At 40.3% G+C, this 21,454-nt stretch overlaps 1 long non-coding RNA gene across 1 annotated transcript in view; it reads left to right on the top strand.

Annotated features, from left to right (window-relative positions):
- The window catches only part of LOC109456032 (uncharacterized), a 249,852-nt gene that overhangs the window by 216,572 nt on the left and 11,826 nt on the right, over positions 1-21,454 (top strand). The window contains exons 2-3 of the long non-coding RNA XR_016020501.1: positions 19,353-19,460; positions 19,964-20,031. This is a non-coding gene — a long non-coding RNA (uncharacterized LOC109456032). The remainder of the gene's footprint in view (positions 1-19,352; positions 19,461-19,963; positions 20,032-21,454) is intronic.

Here is a 21,454-nt window from a genome sequence, read left to right as displayed (position 1 = left end):
CAATCTGTACAAATGGTTCCTATCCTTTTCATATAATGCTTTGAAGAGTGTTACAGGAGTACAGGATTCTGAATCTGAGGCAAAAATAATGTATTTCTCTTATATTTTTATAATGCGTAAGAATGAACGGGACATCATAATGTGCATTGTCCTCACAAAAACTACTATAAATAACGAGAGCATTAGTGTTCTAATGCTACAGAAGTTAATCCTCCAAGAGAAATGAGTGTCTTACTAAAGTTACAGAACCAGAAATCAATAAATGCAAACACACTCCTGCTTTGGGGTCCAAAGATTCATTATTGTACTCTGGGTGAGGATTTGTGAGCAGTGGTTCACAGTAAACACTTCTGCAGCATAGAGGTGCCAACACTACTATTTTTTTGTAAGAGTAAAGGAAATTGTGTCTCTGACTTCTGCAAATCATAGCAACCTGAAGTTCTCTCTCCACCCCTCTCCATGTATGTATGTATGTATGTATGTATGTATGTATGTATGTACATATAACATCATTCGTAGAACTGTGTATTTTTATTTTATTCATTTATTCATATGATTTTTGAATTTATTCCTCTCACACAACACCTGCTAATGGCTGAACACTGTTTTAGGTCCTGGGGTAATGAGACAGATAAGACACCGCCGTCACCTCCACCTCCCTCACAGGACTCACAGTCCAGTGGGGATTCAAATGTGTACTGAAAACTCTAACATGAGGAATGCAGTATCCATTACATAATAATACAGGAAAAATGGAATGGGAAGGTGGAAGAGGCATTGATCCCTTTACTTTATCTTTTGAAGACAAGGGAAGGACTGACAGAAAAGGGTAACAAAAAGGGAGGTCTTACCAACCGAAGTCATTTTGAGAAGTTCCCCAAATACCTGTCCCTGATACTATGGTGCCTGAAATGACATCATCTATTGTAAATCATTTAAGAAAGAATTTCTGAGGACATCCTAGGATAGGAGAAAGAAGTAGTTAGTTTGGACCCTTGTTTTAGCTGTGGGGAGGAAAAAAGTCCAAAATCTTAACAGCTTCTTTGTTAGAGGCCCATACTGGATGCTCTTTCTGGAATCCATTAGTTCTCTAAACTATGTAGGTAGGGAGAGAAAACATTTACCTATTCAGTGTTACATAACTAATATTCACATAAGTGAATACTGCAGATCTTACCAGCGTCAGCTCCTTTTCAGCATCCTGCATGAATGTACACACCCAAGTTCACCAAAGGTATTTTATTTAGGTTGTGGCCTCTGCTCTCAAGACCCTACCTCTGTCTTCCACATGCTTCTCTCAACTCTGTCACACACCTTTACTTCACTTACCCACCTCTTCAGCCCTGTGAGACCCAATTCAAGTCCCAGCTTGTTTCTGAGGCCTTTGCTGTTTTGCTGTGGTCCCAGGACCTACCTCTCTCTCTCTCTCTCTCTCTCTCTCTCTCTCTCTCTCTCTCTCTCTCTCTCTCTCCTAAGTCTTTATATACTATTTGCCAATTATGGATTTTTAAAAAATTCTACCATAATTTATCTTGTTCTGAAATGATTGTCTACTCAACCATCATTTTGTGGCAAGGATATACCTTCAAGAACTGTGCATGGAAGGAAGTCTATTTGCCTTTCTTCAAGTGACACTTAGCAAGTAGTTTATTCATCTAATGAAAGAAAAATGAAGTGCAGTGTTTACATCCTGAGCAGGGCTGTTCTAAGATCATAACTTAAAAGGCCCAAGCCACATTATACCAAACATACTAAAATGTACCTACATCTCAATTAAATATTGTGCACATATGCATATTTATATATGGATACCCCTCCATGTACACGTATATGTGCTTAGATATGTATGTATGTGTATATGTATGTATGCACCAGGTTCTATATCACTAGGTAACATAATGTTCTGTTCTACAGATATTTAATTGACCATATTGATTTCACTTTTCCAGTTTTCTTCTTTATTTTAGAGTCAGTAATTATTTGGGGGTATCATTTTCATGGGATCTTGAATATATTATAGGCTGTAGGCCCTGGACCTCGAGGGTCTAAGGGACAAACTCAATGTTTGTCAGGTGCTGGATGAGTGCAGAGGTGACTCATCACAATCATTTGTGGTTTCACCCCAGCAGCCCAGCGTTACTGGAGAGAGAACATCTTTGGGAAATGTTGGTTGTGTTGACACAGACATTAGGTTACATCCCTCACTGCTGTTTCCACTTGTCCTGATTTTTCCTAGCGTCCTCTTGTGCTCTGAGATCTTCCAGGATTTTTCACACCACTTAGAACATTTGGAGATGGAAATTTTGAGTAAAGTGTGTTCACTCGTTTTCTTGTTATGCAAGAGTAAAAACAAAAAAGCCTCAAACTCAATTTAGGACAGAGTGGGATAGGGTGGAGTGGTGCCCATGCATGAAAAAACTCCAAACTGCTAAATTGCAAAAAGCAAAACTTTCCTTGAGTTTAATTTTTGGTGTGGGAGATTCTCTGGAGGGATTTTGGAAGAAATGACGGAATTTTAAAGCAAATGAGAACCACTGACACGCAGCCTTGCTAATACGGACTATAAGTGATAGACCATTCCGTGTTTAAGTTGACAAGTGAAGAAAGTTATTGGGTCTGGAAGTTACTACTGGTGGTTTCCGAGGGTGCCATGAAATGATTTTAGGAATTGTACTTCCGAGCTCTACACTACCACCAGCCCACCCTATTCAATGCCCCTGCAACTTCTATAACTCGATCTCTAGTTTACATTTTGATTTTTGTTCAAAATAATATTCCAGGCTTGATTAAACCTCCAAGGCACAATTATAAAATCGCATATTTGAGGGAAAAGAACCTTCTAATGTTCGCCTGAAGAAAGATGGTTCAGAATGGACTTGTGACAGTTGCTAAGCATCCATGTATAAACTGGATGCAGGTTGAACTATATGGACATTTTCCATATACCTCCCCATATTCCCTCCCATCTGCTGACGGATGCTTAGGAAATTTCTCGTGCTTTCCATCATATTCCTTTCATTTTTGCTTTTGTTCATTTACACATGCTTTCCATTTTTCGTCAACTGTCTCCTGCTTCTCTATTTTGTGAGCACCTTTGAATTAAATGATGAGAAGAAACAAAAGCTAGAAAGGTGCCTGTATGGTCTCTTACTCTGGTCAGGGAATCCAGGTAAATAGCCATGAAAATGTGAACGACAATAAAACAGTAAGAGGGGTCGTGAGGCAAGACTGATGTACAGTCAGAGTAACTACCGGTGTGGGCAAGGAGAACTTTTTTTTTAGAGGTCAGAGGTCTCTGTGATCCAGCAGGAGCAGAGCAATCTCCTGGAGCCGAGAGAAGGGAGAAATCCGAGCTCAGTTTTGAAGGAATTGCAGCATTTGCACCATCAGCTCATTTCACTTCAGTTCTTTGAGTCTTAGCTTCCTCACCTACAAAGAGACAATAGACTCATGTAGAACTATGGAAGATTATTTGAATAGTATATATCAAACAACAGTGCAGTGCCTGCTATACAGTAAGGGCTTGCTAATTAGCAGAATTGTTATTCTTTTCACTTTAGCTGGAGCACATTCTAAGAATAACAGCTATCTAGGAGTAAATCAAATTATTTTTATATCACCTATGTGTTAGGAACATGAACACTCACTCACTCCATTCATATGATCAGTTGAGAGTCAGGTCTAAGCGGTTGGTCCACTAATTGTTATGCCCCAATGCTGGAAGTTCCAGAAAAACAAAGCCCTGTACACATATTCCACACATTCGTATGACATCAATTCATTTCCGAGTCATGTTACTGAGAAAGTGGCTGCTATTACAATTATGTTGAAGTGGATATAAAATTATTTCAGTTCTCTTGGGGCCACTAAAAAAAGAAATTCCCACACAACTTGAAATTCTGGAAGATAATCATATTTTTCTCCTTATCCTGACAATACAGAGGTGGTTGAAGCTGTAGAAAGGCTGTGACTCTTCATATCTGAAAAAATGGCAAGTCTCACTGAATGGCATCACAAAGTAGGACAATCCGAAATAATTCAGTGTTATAAAAGGAAGGGAGAGAGGGAAAGATGGAGAGAATGAGAGAGAGAGAGAGAGAGAGAGAGAGAGAGAGAGAGAGAGAGAGAGAGAGAGAGAGAGAGGAGAGGTGACTGAATATGGTCTTAATTAGCACTGCAGCAGGGGAGAGATCTTAACTGCTGGAACTGGACATTCTGAGACGTGGTCAGGGGAAAGAAATCAGGTTTCCTCTTTGCCTGAGGGCAAAACATTGGCAGTTCCTTGTGGAAGCAGAGTGCGGGCTCAGGTTCTTGGAGTCTGAGGCCATGATGGCTCGGAGTTTATCTGGATCAGAGGTGAAAGGTTGAGGTTAGTATGGAATCTGGTGTTTCAAATTTTCATCGCATTAGCAATTTGGAGTGATGGTTCCTTTCACGTTCCAGAGGAAGGTATCCAGAATGACTATAGCATATCCAATTGTCCAAACAATAAGCAAATCCCAACAGCTTGGATAACAACTCGAGGGGAGGTTGGAATCTGACATTTGCATCTGTCAAATCTGTCCAGCTCCCTTCCTCCCTTCTTCCCTCCCTCCCTCTCTGTTTCCTTCTCTCCCTCCCTCCCTTCTTTGTTCACAACATTTTCACGCTGTAATATGTATATTTAAAAGTGCATAAAAAATATATATATATGTAAAGTGTAATGAATGAATACAAAATAAAATTTTGGGTGAACAACAACTGGGTCAAGAATTAAAGCATTTATAGAAACCCTCAGAAACCCTGTGTTTACCCAATCACAACTGTCTCATCTGCCAGGGGTAACCATTGTGTTAACTTAGTCAAGCCATTTCTTTGTTTTCCTGAGGAGCTTTCATGATTTACTCATTTTTCAACATTATGTTTAGAGATGTATCTATGTTATTGCATATAGCTGATGTTCCTTTATTTTAATTTTTGTGTAGAATCCCCTATTATGAGTATGCCACAATTCATTTAACCGTTCTACTCATGGTGGACAGTAGGGTGTTTCCAGTATGGACTGTTGTGGATATACTTGTACGTGTCTTGTATTGTACATGTACAAGGGTTTCTCTAGTATATGCAATGAGCAGTAGAAAGATTTGATTGTAGGGTATATGAATCTTCAATTTTAGGACATAATGTCAAACTGTTTGTTCAAGTGATGTACCAGTTTATACTCCAATCAGCAGTGACTGAAAGTTCCCATTATTTCACATCTTACCAAAGTTGATATTGTCCAACTTTTAAAATTTTCAACATTCTGATTTGTATCATGGTTTCAATATTCATTTTCCTGATTATTCATTATTATATTAACCATTAATTAATACATTAGCAGTATTTATTATTGCCGCCAAGGTTGAACACCTTTTCATAAGCTTATTGCCAGTTTGGATCAGTTCGTGTCTTTTGACCGTTGTTGTATTAGGTTGCCATTCTTGAGAACTTATGTAATTCATTACATATTGTGTTTGACAGTTGTGTGTGCTATACTTTTTCTATTCTATGACATAAATTTTCACTCTTTTTATGTTGTCTTTTAAACTATTGTATCTTTGATACATAGAAGTTCTTATTTTAATGTAGTTCAATTGCTAGTCTTTCATCATCATTATTATTATTATTATTATGGCTAATATAAATTTTTGTGTTCTTTATTCTCAGACCCTGAAGATATTCTTTTATATTATAATCTAAAATGTCTATATAATTTTATCTCTCTTATGTTGGTCTTTAAGCAACATGCAATATTTTTTGTATGAATATATAAAGCAGGGTAGAGATTTCATTTTTAAATATGGTTAGTCAGTTATTTAGACATCATGTATTGAAAAGACCTTACTTAGCTAAATGCAATAAAATTATACTTCTATAGTAGTTCAAGAGTTGATATGTACATGATTCTGTTTCTGAGTTATGTTGTTTGCTTTAGGCTTATTGGTTCAACCTACATCAATGCCACATTGTCTTAATTACTATAATTTCACAAAAATACTATTTTTCTTTCAAGCAAATACTCTGGTTCTTTTTGTTGTTGTTGTTGTTTTTTTTAATGTCTTTGTTACTCTCGCCCTTTGCTTTTCCATATACATTTTAGAAACAGTTTGACAATTTACACACACTGGCAAATACTCCTATTTTAGGATTTTGTTTGACATTGCTTTGGATGTATAAACCAGTTTAGAAAGAATTGACATCTTTAAAATATTGTCTTTCAGATATCATAATCACAGTCTAAACATCTAATTACTTAAGTCTTTCACAGTAACTGTTACCTAAGTTTTATAAATTTTTTCATAAAACTCTTGCACAACTTTTGCAAAGTTTATTTACAGACATTTCATATTTTCTGTTGCTATTATAAATTATATAATTTAAAATTTCCATTTTCTAATAATTTATTGTGGGTAATGTATACACATATTAATGTATATAATATGATAAAAGCCATATAATATTTTACTGCAGGTAAATACTTATATTTGATCCCAGAAACTTTTCTTTGTTATAATTTATCCAAAGATTCTTTTGGATTTCCATATAGACAATTATTTCAGCAGCAAGTAATGATAGGTTTGTTTCTTCTTGTTTTAAGTTTAACATTTGCATGTCTTTCTATTGCTTTATCACACTGTTTATTAGATTTAGTACACTGTTGGAAATTACTAGTAACAGCAGACTCCCTTGTCTTGGTAAGAAATGCAGGGAAGATAATGCTAAGAAGCAACCATTAATTATGGTATTTGTAGCTGGGTTTTTATTAATATAAACCCTCATTAAAATTAATGATACCTTCTTCAACTTCAATTACTAAGATTTTTAAATAATAAATTGTTCTTGATGAAATATATCCAATGTGGTTTGTGGGTTTTGTTTGTTTGTCTGTTTTGGAGGAGGCTCTGGCTTTATTGATTACTGAGAGAGGTGTGTACAAATCTCCCTCTAAAATTGTGAATTTACTTATTCTGGTAATTTGGGAAATTTTAGTAAAATGTTTTTTTTAGGCTATATTATTGAAAACTTACAGATTTAGAATTGTATTTTTTCAGTACATGAAAACTTTTCTCATTATGACCCAATTCATAGTTTATACACTTTACCTTATCATTTACTTTGTCAAGTGTTAGTATTGCTATACTAACTTTTTGGTCAGTATTTCTTCCTTCTTTTTACTTTAAGTCATTTGCATCCTTATGGTTTGTCTATGTGTCTTGTAAATAGTTTGCATGTGGATGCTTTCATACTGTCTAGAAATCTTTATTTTTTTAGTTAGAACATTTTGTTATATATTTATATATAATATATTTATATATTTATATATCATATTATATATAAATATATATTTATATATCATATTATATATTTGGATTTATATCTTTCATCTCATTTTGGCCTTTGATTGTTCTTTTGTCATAATTTTTATGGAAGGATTTGTGATTTTAAAAATAATTTTCCTTTTTTAACTTCTAGTAAATATGTGTAGTTTCTATGATCGCAGTGATTACCATCCAAATTAATGAATAAATACTGAACTTATAAAAGTCTAAAATTAATCAATATTTTACCCACTTTCTGCACAACGCAAGGACTTTAGAGCACATTGACTCCAGTTATCTGCTTCGTAACTGAAGTGTTTATTTTTGTCTTGTAAACTCCACAGACGTTATTGCAATTTTTATACAGGCAGTGTTTGTTTAAATATATTCACATATTTCCATTTTCTCTGTTTTCATTCCATCTTATATCTCAGACCTAGTTTTGGTTTCCTTTTCCCTAAAACAACTTTTTTTTTCCCCTCACAATTTCCTTTTGTGAGGGTCACCTGGTGTGAAATCTATGTTTTATTTTTCCTGAAAACGTTTTCATTTTTCCCTCATTCCAGAGAGATGTGTTTTCTCACACCTCTACCGCCTACAACCCCAAACATATATAAAATGAAGATGCCATTCTTTGGGTTTCCATAGTTGTTGTTCAGAAATCAGTTGTTAGTCTGCAATGTTTAAACATAATGTTTCCCCACTTTCAGCTTCTTATCTCTTTTTTTTGTGGTATTTGGCAGTTTTTCTATAATGTTTTTATGTTGGATTTTCTTTTAATTTATCTTATTTTTGATTCACTGAATTTCTTGACTCTGTAAATCAATGTTTTGTCAGTTCTGGAAAGTTTTAAACTCATGTCTTCAGATATTTTCTATTAATTATCCTATATATACTCTACTTTGGAAGTCTGATTGGAAATAGGTAAGACTCTGTCGTTTAATCCTCTTATGTCTCATAATGTCTCTATCACATTTTGTCTCTTTGTCTCTCTGTGTTCCAGTCTGGATCATTGCTTCTGAACATGTCTTATGATTTATTAATTATCTTTTCAGCAATTTTAAATTTGTTGCTAGACCTGATCAGTGAGTTTTTAATTTCAAATATTGTTTATATTTTTTAAGGATTTTTTATTAAAAATATAGCTAACATACAGTATTGTATTAGTTTCAGGTACACACCATAGTGATTCAACATTTATATGCCTAAAAAAGTGATTTTCACTTTAGAGATAGTTAGTAACAACTTTGTCCCACCTCCCTTCTCCTGGCTTGGGCCAAGTCGAAACTAGAGTACTTTTGCTGTCTCTTGGATCAGAATCTTCCATTTCAGTTCCTTCTCCACAGAAGGCAGTTAGTCTTGGAACAATCTGTTAGAGACTACGATCTCCCCAAATCACTCCTTTATACAGTTCTATGTCTGACCTTCAAACAATGACCTGCACGTTCCCTGATTATCTTTACATAGCAATGAAATAGGTACCAAAAGATGGCTGGAAAGAATGCATTTGCTATAAATTGTCATCCTGAAATGAGTCCATCCAGGTAGTCTCTAAAACTGTGAGTCAGAGAGGAGTAGGGAGCCTGAGGATCCAGGGGGTGCTATCACCTCTGCTGCGTGCTTAATAAAGCAGCTGGTGTCTGAAAGTACACTGGGGCTCTGTAGTACTATTTCCTAGCTCAGGCATCTGCTATTTAGCATCAGACTAATAGAGAAGGGAACGGCACAGCACTCTGCCGTGGAGCTGTCCCCAAGGATAGGAGTTAATCAAGGATGCGAGGGCCAGGTAACCTGTTACCTCTGGGAAGTATGTAACAGTGACTAATACCCCTAGGGTTATGGATGCATTTATAAATCTGATATTAATATTCAATATATTATTTATGATGCGCAAATATAAATAATTCAGTGTGTCCACATTTAGTAGGTTTCTGCTTAAAAATCAGCTTGGCAATGGGTCTTGGCTCTCGACATTGATCCAGGAAGGACTGGGAGAGAAGCAGCTCCACTCGTGTTCTGTGCCCAGGGTGGCTGACATGCTCACCGCAGGAAGTGTTTCAACCCAGGCCCCACGCTGACATGGGGCATTCATTTAGTACCTCCACTACCCTCTTCCCATTTACCCATCCATGTGATGAAGACAGTTGAGCTGAATGATCCATAAGGTTCATTCCAGTCTTGAGATTCTCAGGAGAACAAGAACTAAAGAAAGTCGTAGGAAAAGATGCACTACCCATGGCCCAAAATGGTGGCACGTGATTGCTCTAATCCTGGAGTGAGCTGTGCCCAGGTGGTTGGTTTCAGGCTATGACTTGCCACTGGTCCCAGTCACAATGCTGGGGAAGCTTGATGTCTTCGTTCCCTAGGTGTCTACGTACTTGCATCGTGGGTCTCTATGTCTCTCTCCTCTCTGTAAGATACTTGAAGCAGAGATTTACATTTGTCTTTGTGTATTGCAGCTCTAAGTACAGTTCCCATCATAGGGGGTTCTTCTCCATAAACAGTAAATGAAAAAGTTCATGAGGCAGAGATGAGGTGGCTGTAATTCCTATTCCTCTGCCAGTTGAGTCCATCTTCATTGGCTTTCCCAGCAGTTCAGACCTCTGCCCTTCACTCCAAGGAGTTCAGTCTTTCTCTTTTAGTCTTTTATGCCCAGGGGACTTAAAACAAAACAAAACCCTGAAACTCTGTAAAACCCTCATTTTTCACCTGTGGTTGGAGTTGAGCTAATCCCCATTCTTCCTAAGAGTTGATCTTGGCTATGGAAATAGGAGAAGGCGGAGCCTAAGCGGCAGAGGAATCTGCCAGCCTCTTTGCCTTGGGGCCGGCAGGTCAAACTATTTGTTTATCTGCAAAACAAAAGGGTGAGACTGGAAGATTTATAAGGCCATTTTCAACCCACAGTTCTTTATGAAAAGTGGGTGGGAACAGAGGCAGTGGACCTGCCTTGAGTAACCATGGGTTTAGTGGCGTTCGGAGTGTGCAAAGTGAAACTGTCCATGACAGCTTAAATGGTGGAAGAATATTTCCACAAACCCCAGACCCTGTGAATAAATCGCTGGTCAAATAGCTCCAGGTACATTTTTGTAGAGGGAGGAGAGGGAGTCTAAACGTGGGTGTAAGCTCTAGGTGGGAAACAGCATTTCGGAGTAGTGAGAGTTAAAGTTGGAACTCTCCTGATTCAGCCCCAGGTCAAATATTGTCTCTTCCATTTCTAGAATTTATATATTTTTTGTTAAATATGCTATGTCATATTTTGACTTCCTATTCTACAGATATCTTCAAGATTTTCTTTTCATTCATTTAAACAAATTCAGGGTAATTATTCAGTATCTTAGGTCTTTGTAAAGCTATTTTTATTGATTCTTTTTCTCCTGGTTCTAATTCATGGATCATGGTCTCCTTGTTGTTTTTGACTGTGAGCTGTTCTGTTTACTTGTGCGCCTTCTTCAGGCCTGGGATGACGGTGCATTTCTCCACAGAGAGTTGACATTGGCTTCTGCAACTTTAACCTCCATGGTTTGAAGATTTTTTTAACAGAGTAAATGTGAATTCAGATTGCCAGTATGTACTAGATAGAGCATGTAGTTCCAAGTTCTCAGAGACTCACTTTTCCAGTACCGAGGCAGCTTTCTCTATGGCCTCTCCAGGAAAGAGAGAACACAATTTTATTTGGGGGGATTGGGCGAAGCAAGTTTATTTCTTGTTGGATCCCAGCATTATGGATACATGTTGCCTATATGAGTCTCCTCTCGTGAAAGCTTAGACTATGCCTTTTGTCCTCCACACACTGTGTTTTAGTCTGGTTTTCCCAATACCCACAAGGAAAAAGCAGCTGTAGGGTCCCCTTACCTCTCTGGGTCCCTATCTTTACATAGATGATGACCAGATAATCTCTTCCTATATGATTAGTTCATTTGTGTTTGTAATATAAAAATGTATTTTATGTAGCATTTTAGATATTTTCAAATCACCTACTACTTAGGTTATTTTAGAATAACCTAGATATTCAAATAACCTACTACTTAATCTGAAGTGTTCTTATTTCTTGATGTCTTAGATATGTTGGAGTAACCTCAGTGTTGTGGGTCTAGCGATATACAAGGGCCTAGGAGGAAAGGGTGGCTGTTTTACATGGATTCCATGGTTTCTCATATTTAGGATCAGAAAGTGTTATAATTCATTCTCTTGACTTGTAAGATAAGTTTTATAATTGTTTTTCTGATAATGAAAACAGTTATGAATTTTTTTTTTTTATAAAAGTATAGGAAACAAGATAAAACAAATGAAAAAATTGTTAAATACATAGAGATAATCACTGTTTTACTGTTACTGTTTTGGTATTATATAGATACACATGTGTGAATGTACATATATATAAATTGTATACGTATATGTATACACATATATGTGTGTTTATATGTATATTTATATTTATATGTATTTATATTTATATTTATAGTAGTAGACAACATTAATTTTGCCCCATCTATGTCTTCCTATATATATTATATGCCAACACTATATATATATATACTATATATATATATATATATATACACTATATATATATATATATATATATATATATATATATATACAACACTATATATATATATATACACACATACACACATATTATATGCCAACAATCTACCATGGCTCATTTAACCCTTCTCCTATTTCTGTTTTCTGAAATTTCTTACAATAATACAAAATTATATTAATATCTTAGTGCCTAAATCTTTGTTCCCATGTATTATTATTTTCTCCTGAAAATTTTTTAGAAGAGGGATTACTGAGAACTTGTTTTTAGGTATTTTGGAGGCTCTTGGCATAGTCTGGAATATTTATATTTATTCCAAAGCTAAGTGATAATAATTTATGATATGGGAATAATATTGCCTCCATCACACAGATATGAGGACATAAGCATTAAAAGTGACAACCTACATAAAAGCCGGACACTTCCTAGGTACCAACGAGTGTATCCTTAGCGTTGCTATTATGTCAACTCCTGCTAACACAGTCGTCCAGTTGTAATCAAGTAAGTTCAAAGGGAGGAGATTTCCAAAGGTCTCAATGGCCTCTTTTGGTGCCTCAGCCTTTGCCCTCCCCACCTCCTCTCCACCAGTCAGTCATCCCTCACTGTTACTAATCATTTAAATATTAGCATGATTTATTTAAATCATACATTTGCAAATTGTTCTTCCTATCTATAGCTCAGGACACTATTTTTAGCTTAAAATTAAATATCATTATTTGATTTGTTTAGGATTCTTAATGCATGAAAGGCTGCATTGCACACTGCAAAGAATGATAGAAGACTCCAGACTACCTGGGTTCTTAGTTGCAGCCCCACCATAACCTGCGAGATGATTCTGGACAACTCATTCCATCTCATTATCTGTACTGTGGAAGGATTTAACACTGGTCCTGGTGGCTCCGTGGGGTTGTGAGAATCAGGCTCCTTCTGTCTGAGAATGTGTTCTCAGTGTAACCAGACAGGGTGTGCACGTGTGAGGTGCCGTCCATGGGAGCCCGAGTCTAAACTTCTGGGAACACATTTCTGGGCTATATTCCCAGCTGCTTTTCCTTGGTTTGGTAAGTGTGAGCAGAGCCCTTGAGGTTTGAGAAGCCCTGTTAGCACATGAGTACAAGAAGATGAGAGAGAAATGATAATATTTCTTTCTCCATAGGGAACTTCCAGCATCTCTGAGGAAACAGAATTTCCTTTGATCACAAGAGCAGAAAAGGAAATTAACCATGGAGTGTCCACTAATGAGAGGGTTTCTGTGCCCTTGCAGGGGACAAGGAGCCTTGATCTGGGAGACCAGGTAGGAGGTAACTGAATGTGCTTACATGCGCGTCACCAGCTGCACCAGCCTTGGGTCCAGCACCAGGTGTCCTGTCTTTGGGGGGGCTGCACCATGACGGCCAGTGTCTTCCCAGAGCTAAGGGGAGAACAGACAAGTCTGGAAGCTGTAAAACAAAGCATATATCAGGGCCCCTTTCAAAGTCCAATGCCTATAGGATGAGGCAGATAAATGTGTGACAATCTGACAAACAGGAGAGCCCATATTGTACAAAGGAGAATGGCCATAACTCAGAGGCTGCCCCTTGCAGCTGTACTGGCTAGTGAGAAAGTGTGCACGTATGTGCGTACATGCGTGTGCGTGGGGGGGGAATGCTTAGCAGTCGGGATGGGATGGGCAATCAGCACATCTCTGGAAGTATTCAAGCTGGAGCAGAAGCAGCAGTGATGCAGTCATGCATCCACATGACTGCATCGAATCCTGGGAGCTGCCTCCGTCTGAACAGTGCCACTGCAGTGCCTCCAAGAGTTAATATCCTCCCCAGGCCTAAATGCATCTCCCTCTGGGTGTTAGAGGGCAAATTTGTAGAAATAATAAGTTTCTCACAGTCAAACACAGGCCTCTGTTTCAAAGGGACTCCCCAGGCCAACCCTAATGGGGCCAAACAAAATACTCCTGAGAACTGGAAGTGATCTGTGACTGCCGGTTCGTCTTCTCTTCTTAAGGAAAGGAAATCTGTTCAAAGTCAGCTTCTAAGGCAATGATCACCCTTATTTCAAACAGTCATTTTGCTTCCTTTCTTTCCCTCTCTCTTTTCATCTTTCTCCTCCTTCTCCTCCTCCTCCTCCAAAAAACACGAGTTTTCCTTCCTTTTCATGTCTCCTAATCCTGAATTAACAGCCACAGACTCGGATTGCCTACTCTGAACTGAGTCGAAGGAAGAAACAGAAGCTGCTACTCTCAGAGGCAGTGGGATAGGCTATTTTTTTTTTTTTTTTTTTTAGCATGAAACAGGAAGGATAAAGCTGGAAATGATTTACTCTCGGTGCTTCTCAGTGTCAAAGTCTTTCATATACTTCAATACTTCGGAAATGATAATCAAATGCTTTTCAAATTTGCTTTTGGACCTTCCTCTCTAAACGGATAGCTGCTGACAGCTATGCTGGGACCAAAGAAGACTGCTTGGCCACTGGACTCTTGTCATTTCCTGGAAGAAGGGGAGAGAGTCGTCCCCATGACTCCCCCACAGAGGTGGCCAATGATAAACACTACAAATGCCACTACCCTGACATGGGCCGTTGGCTTCTCTGAGGTCTGTTGGGAACTTGGACAGCATTGGAGCTCCCAACCAGCCACTGGGACATGGGTGGGTCACAGCTGAAAATGTCATCTCCGACTTTACCCTCCGACCACTGAGAAAATGTCTCTGGTTAATGCCAAAGATAGTCTCATCTCGCTTTGTGGAAGTAGCACTAATGAAGCCTAAACACACCTCCTTCTTCCAGATGCTTGGGGCTCTATTTAAAGATTAAATCTCAGGATGTGTATATTTGATGTTCTTAGTCCAGGATATTAATGGTAAAATGAACTTGTCTGGTGATGGCTCCGTCACATTAATGTCTGATGGACGGTTCAGATGTGAAAGGTGCATGAGACGTGCTGAGGACGCTGCGTGTGTCAGTTGGAGGCTGCAAGGCTGGGATATGAACTTGTTTAGAGTGAAGCCAAATGGAGTCGATTTAACCCTGCAGGAGTCGAGTCGTCTTAAATACCACAGCCCCAGAAGGCAGGGTCTCAATAAATAGAATGAAATGTGCAAAATATTTACCTTGTGGTTTGTAATCTGCCTAATGCGGTCGAGCAGCATTTCGAAGAAGCTTTATAGGTTTTTAACCATTATTTCAAAATCTGTAGTCAGCTCAGAGGTCAACCGGTGACAGGGCTCTGTAGGTACCATAAGCCTGTTTAAATCTGCCAGAGCTAACTGGCTCAATTGCGGCCTGGAGAAATCTGGAGAGAATTCTCACAGCAGGTGATGGGCATGACCAGGGTAAGGATAATCTCCTGGGCTTATTGAACATTTAGTGAACACACACACTGTACCCATCTCTGAGCTGGGCAATGAACGGCAGGAACACAGGTTTTGGTTCTGGAGATTGTACACAGCCTGGTTGGGAGGGGAGCCTGACTCATAGGAAACAAACACAGAAGCAGATGCCTAGGGTCTGGGTCAAAGATGAAGCCAGACATTGAAGGACCTAGTAATATTTGCCAATGTATTCCCTCAAACAGGGTGCGCTGGCAACTCCAAGATAGTAGCCCAAGGTGACCCACCTTGAGAACATAGAGCCATCTTACAGTATTTGAAAGTATTTGGTGTCACCTCACACATAATGTTGAGCTAGTGTGTGTGGTGCCAGAAATGACTGGACAAAGAGAGGGTGAAGGGCGGTGGATTCCCTCTCTCTTTCCACCTTGTATCTGCTAGCAAGTGGCACCTCTTTTTCTTTCCACCCTCTCCACACATGCTACCCACAACCCTTTGGACCTGGCAGAAGCCACAGAGCTGAGGAAAGAGGGCCAGCTCTGGGATTCCCCAGTGACTTCTGCTACCTGACTCGCACATCAATAACCCCCCTTTCCTAGTGCCTTGGCAAAGACAAGAACAACCTTCCCTGTCTTGCTGAGGACACTCCAGCATCCAAAAGTCAACCAATCCAGAGCCCTAAAACTGGTAGGAAAAAACAAAACAAAAAAAGAATTCTGATAAAAAAAGTTTATTTTAACTTTAACAAAAACTGTTATAAAAAGCAACCTTAATTTTTCCTGGATCTTGCTTTATAATAACTAGCTGAAAGCAAACATTAGATGCATGTGTATATTTATACATTTTTAGTCATTTCCAGAATATTTAACTAAATATAGAACTACTCTAAAAAGATGAACTTTTTTTTTTTTCCCTGAGAGTAAGTATCTTTGTCTCATGGACATAACAGAAAATAACAAAACTATCTCAGCTCTTTCAAAACCCATTCCGATAGAAGCACTGCCGGTCAGGGTGCACGACCTGGCCTCGTGCCCATTTGAGTGGCCATTAATTCAGCCAACACTTCCTGAGCGCCCTGTGGGCCAAAGACCGTGTCGGGTACTAAGGACAGAGAGGTGACACAGACACCACCGCCGCCCCTTGAAACCACCTTGTTCTTCAAAGGCTATAGCCTGGGAGCGCTCAGTGTGGGTAATTCTTTTGTAGGACAGAGAGTTCCCCAGGAAACACTACCCAGCCCCTTCCATTCCTGCTCTTTCGTGAGTCATCCTAAAAACGTCCAGGCTGGATTGAGCTGGGGCAGGAGGAAAAGGAAGAAAAATGAGAAGTAAATACATTTGACAATAAATTTGAGATCATAAACCTTGGGATTCTTTTTATAATACCACATACTTCAAAATCAGGCAGTATTTTTCAGTCGACATGGCCTTAAAGGTAGCTCAAAGAAAACACAGGATTAACTAGAAGAAGTGAGGTAGGGAGCGAGAGCCAAGCTTCCAAATAAACACATCAGAGGCTGGGTCTAAAAAAAGACAGAACACAAATAGCCGTCTCTTGATGTGCCTACAGTTTTGTTTCACTGTTCCCGGGTCACGAACTAATTTGCCAAAAAGAGGTTACCGCCGGTACAGCGGAGCGGCATCTCAGGAAACAGGCTCCATGCAGGTGGCCTGTGGAGGCTGGGCCCCGCGAGGCCCTGCCAGGGAAATGGCTCTCGGATGAGCACTGTTGAAAACTCTTTAGTGTAAGTGAATGAACAGGCAGTGCTTTCAGAAGTTGGAGAATATGGGCCTTAGAAAAACAAGGGCTTGGCTTATCCCCAAATGTCGATGTCTCCAAATCAAAGAATTAGCCTAAATACATTTGTTTTGAGAGGCCGTGTTACCTTGAGCAGCCTACTTCCCTTCCTAGGGTAGGTGTCCTCCCTATGAAACAAGGAGTTTGGATGAGCTGCTCTTGCAAATCCCTCCCAGTACACGGAGGCTCCTCCCCAAGGACTCAACACAGGAAGGCTGGCCTCTGCCCCCAGAAGCTTCCAACTGACGAGAACAGGGAGGTAGCCAAAGTCCTAGGAGCTCAGCTGCAGGATGATTTCCAGTCACGGTCATCTTTCAGAACGCTGGGACCAGTGGAGCAGCAACAGCATTTTATCATTTTAGGCAAAGACCTAAGTTCTCTTTTTAGGTCACAAGATTTCTCCTTCGATTTCGTACTTCATTTGCTGCCTCATCTGACCTAACTCCGTGAGTCTCCTGATTTTCATGTGCGTGGACGTTACCTGGGGATTGTGCTAAACATGCACATCTCCGGGCCTTGCTTCCAACAATTCTCACTGAGTAGATCGGGGCTGGGGCCAGGGACTGGTATCCTTAACAGGCACCCCAAGGATTCCCAGGACACTGTCCTAACTATTCTGATTGTGGGGTCCATCTCCCTCGCAGACTTAGTCTTCTGGGGGCCAGGCAACCACCCATCTGATCTTGCAATGTAACAGAGAGCACAGCAAAAGGGTATGCAATCACATTGAGTAAGGAAGTGAATCAATGAATGAATTAGGAACATATGCTAGGGAAACTCATTAATACCGTGAACTACCAAAGACTGCAGTCACGTAGAACTCTTCAGGCAATGCTTGAGAAGCTAAGGTGAGTGAGAAAAGGGGTACAAGACAGGCTCCAAAAATGGGTCTCGGTGGGGCCACCAGAAACAGTAGGCTGCTTGCAAAGGGATGTTTCTTCTCTCACAAACACATCTGTCCAGCGGGAGTCCCTCAGCCTCCACTATATTTTAAGCTGCATCCCTCAAGATGTCAAAAGTGGGATTACAGTGTAAATGATTGTCAGTTCACGCCTGTCCTCCTGGTACTGTGCTGAGTATCACAGGCCGGTTGGGGATGTAGGCAGCAGGGGAGGGGGAGGAGGGGACGGTCTTTAAATGTAACTGAATAGAGTGAGCTCTGGAGTGTCTTGGGGGGATAAAGCAGTTCACAGGCTGCTACTTTTTTGTGACATAGCTTTTATGGGGGGAGAGCCAGAATATTAAGCTCATTGCTTCCAGATGGGAAGGTTGGACAAGACAGAGAGGCCTTGGCTCTGAAAGCCTGGACTCCGTGGTGCGATATGGATGTGACATATTGAAGTAATCGAGATAGAAGATCTGGCTTTAGCCAAGGCTGTCAGATAGATACTTTTTAAAACATTACATGGTTTGTAACAAGGTATTGTGTATCCTCCCAGCAACCCTGCAGCCTCAGTCTCTGGGAAGGGGTTGCAGGGAAAAGTGTGCTTATTTTGCTTGAGTTACTAAAGCTCCTTTTATATATGAAGAATTTGGCATCTCCTGGCCGGGGAGCGGCCGAGCCAACAGGCCGATGCACTTGTAATGTACATCATGCTAGTGCCTCACTAAGTAAGTCCAGGTGCTTACATAAGAGGCAGGGTCCTAAGCACTCCCTTATTCGAGCCCTGAAGCAATCATGGCCCAGCGCCTCAAATGAGCCTCAAATCTGTTTAATAAATCATCTATTTATAGAGTTAATCCAGGGAGAAATCCTTCGGGTTGTCTGGGGCAGCCTCTCCACCAGAGGGCGCCCAATACCCACCTCATTCAGTCTAGACTGCTCTTAATTGATAAGGGATTTCAGCTCCCCTGGAAGCCCTTTGTCCTGTCCTTGATCAAAGCTGGGGAAGAAATCCAGACCCCTCTGGAGGGTCTCCGCCAATGTCCACAGCGAAAGTTTTGCTCTGGGTTGGTTTGTCTGCCCTGGCACATTGGAAAGGGAGAGCAGGTGTTCAGAAATCCCCAGTTTGCAACATGCTGGTTTATTGTAATTCTGTTAGTCAGGGGATGGCCCCTTCCTTGGAGAACTTCACACCTGAGAACAGGTCTGGGCATCCCTATGGACCTAGTGCCTGTTTCGCATTTCAAAGGCTGGGAACTGTTAAGCTTGTATTTTGATTAAAATTTTGTATGAGCTTTTCCCCCCTTTCAATGTAATTTCAGGATATTTAATTTCAACCCATCATCTAAGGGGAGGAGGGAGGAGGTATTTGATGTGAAACAGCACACAGGGAAAGCCAGCCAAGTCAGAAAAGCGAGCAGTTCGGGGCTGTGGAGATGTGACAACTGAAATCTCTTTTGTTCTCCCAGGCAGGCTCTGAAACCGAAGCCCCTCAAGGACAGATCTATCCAGAGCTTGGCATCAAGACGACCAATTGTCCAGGCTGGCCTCTCTGCTACCTCTGGGGCCTTGGGCAAGTAAGTCCCTGAAAGTTTCCTGGCTTCAGTCACCTGGTTAAAGCTCTGGGGAGAGGAACGCCTACCATTTGCCACTGGCCACGGGGCTGTGGAAAGAAAAATAGCATGTCTTCAGAAAAGCCAGTCTCTGGAGACTATGGTGGACATTAGTTATGCCTCAACTTCCAAGTGACTCAGACTTCCGGTTATGATGGTCAAACATTAGCCCACCTTGCTCTCGCTATAGGGTGGTGGTCACCTATTCAAATGTCTGCACGGTCCAGGCAGGTGATGCAAACGGAATGATGAGGGCATGCCTGGGACAGAGGGGTACACAGTGAATATTTGTTGCTATGGGTCTGGTATGAAGCGTAAGGGAATGGTGGATACGATGTTAAGGTTCATACCCTGTCTTTGATGTTTAAATTACTGTTCTTTAAAAGAGTACTTCAAATATGTTTTGGTCTAAGGGATACTGATTTATATCTCACATCCACTTTTTAATTTTTTTTTTTTAATTTTAGTCTTACTTAAAAGACCAAGAAAGAAGGGAAATAAATTTGGTAGTATTGGAAATCGCAAATCTGCCCAGGTGAGCCTGATTTTAATATCCCATCTTTGCTCATAAATATAGTTCTGTTTGTCTTACCCACTTTGGATGAGGTAAACCCTGTCACTTGGGAAATAGTATGTAGGATGGTACTATATAGAATGAAGGATCATAGCCCCAGTCGCTGTCCAGATCTCTATACAGTGGACAGTCTGCCGAGCTAATGCTCATCCCTGTCTCTTCTTCCTCAAAGAGCCCCCCTGCCCCAGCAAAACCGAGATTATCATGGAGCCAGAGGAACAGCTGGCCTGGTGTTAGACGTGTCATGAAACTGGGCTTCAGCTTCCTAAAATGGGGATTCTACTCCCCTGGCTCTTATTACACAGGGCTCTTCGTAAGGGCCCATGGGATAATATCCTGTAAAAAGGCTTTGTAAATTACAATGTGCTTAATGAATATGAAAAGTTAACGCCATCAATTTGGGGGAGAAACTGAAGGAATAGTCCTCATATTGGTTCATTACATCTCTTAAATTGCTTGGACTACTGGCATGCTTTTCTCTATAGTTAAATAAATGTCCCCTACTTATGGGGTCAACCTTTATTTTTCCCTAATATTGTTTCTTATTTGAGTTAATGAGTCCAAAGCTCATGTTTGCCTGTGACCTCTGGCTGACCTTCACTCAGTGCTGACCCGCAGCTCTGCCGCATCCTTAAAATAGATGTGGGGTGATGAGTGGGGTGGGAGGTCCAGACACCCCATAGGTGGCTCTTTGGCTCTGCTTCCTGCAAAACCCCCCATAGTAGGTCCCATTCTCAGTCATCTGCTATTTACACTTCTGTGGCTCAAGGATATTTGGTTGCAGATTTCCTACATTATATTTAAGTACAAGTGTATCTTGATTTCATCCCGAAGCCTCAGGGAACGCACCAAGATTACTCATCAGCAGGTAAAGTGGAGCGGGTGACTCAGGCCAGAACTTTCTGCCAGAACCAGCACCGCTCCCTGCTCCGGTGGGGGCAGATGCTTAGAGTTATGTTTCCAATAAGAGGCATAGATTTGTGCTGCCTAATGATCAAAGTGAAACTCCTAAGCCTGGAATTCTAGGCTCTCCAAATCTGGCGATACCCTGTTTGCCTTACCCACCCCCTTCCTTATTAACACCCTGGGTTTCAGGCACCATGACACTCCCTTTTCACATACATGTTCCACATTTTCTCACGTCAAACCTTTATACATACAATTTCTTCTGCCTGGATTTTTTTTTTTCTGGAATGTCCGCCTGCTACAATCATAAGCATTTTGTAGAGAGAAATGCTTATAGGCCCCTCATATTTCCATAGAGCAGGAGAGGAAAGGAGGGGCGTTTCACCACCATCTCTAAGAGACGAAAAGATAAAGGAACATTGCCAGGCCTCCTCTCCATCTTTCACTCATTCTTCTTAAAGGAAGAGCAGTAACTGGG

Source organism: Rhinolophus sinicus, chromosome 2 (assembly GCF_057876585.1).
Source record: "Rhinolophus sinicus isolate RSI-liver-muscle chromosome 2, RSI-T2T, whole genome shotgun sequence".
Classification (NCBI taxonomy): Eukaryota; Metazoa; Chordata; class Mammalia; order Chiroptera; family Rhinolophidae; genus Rhinolophus; species Rhinolophus sinicus.
This window is presented reverse-complemented; position numbering and strand designations above follow the sequence as displayed.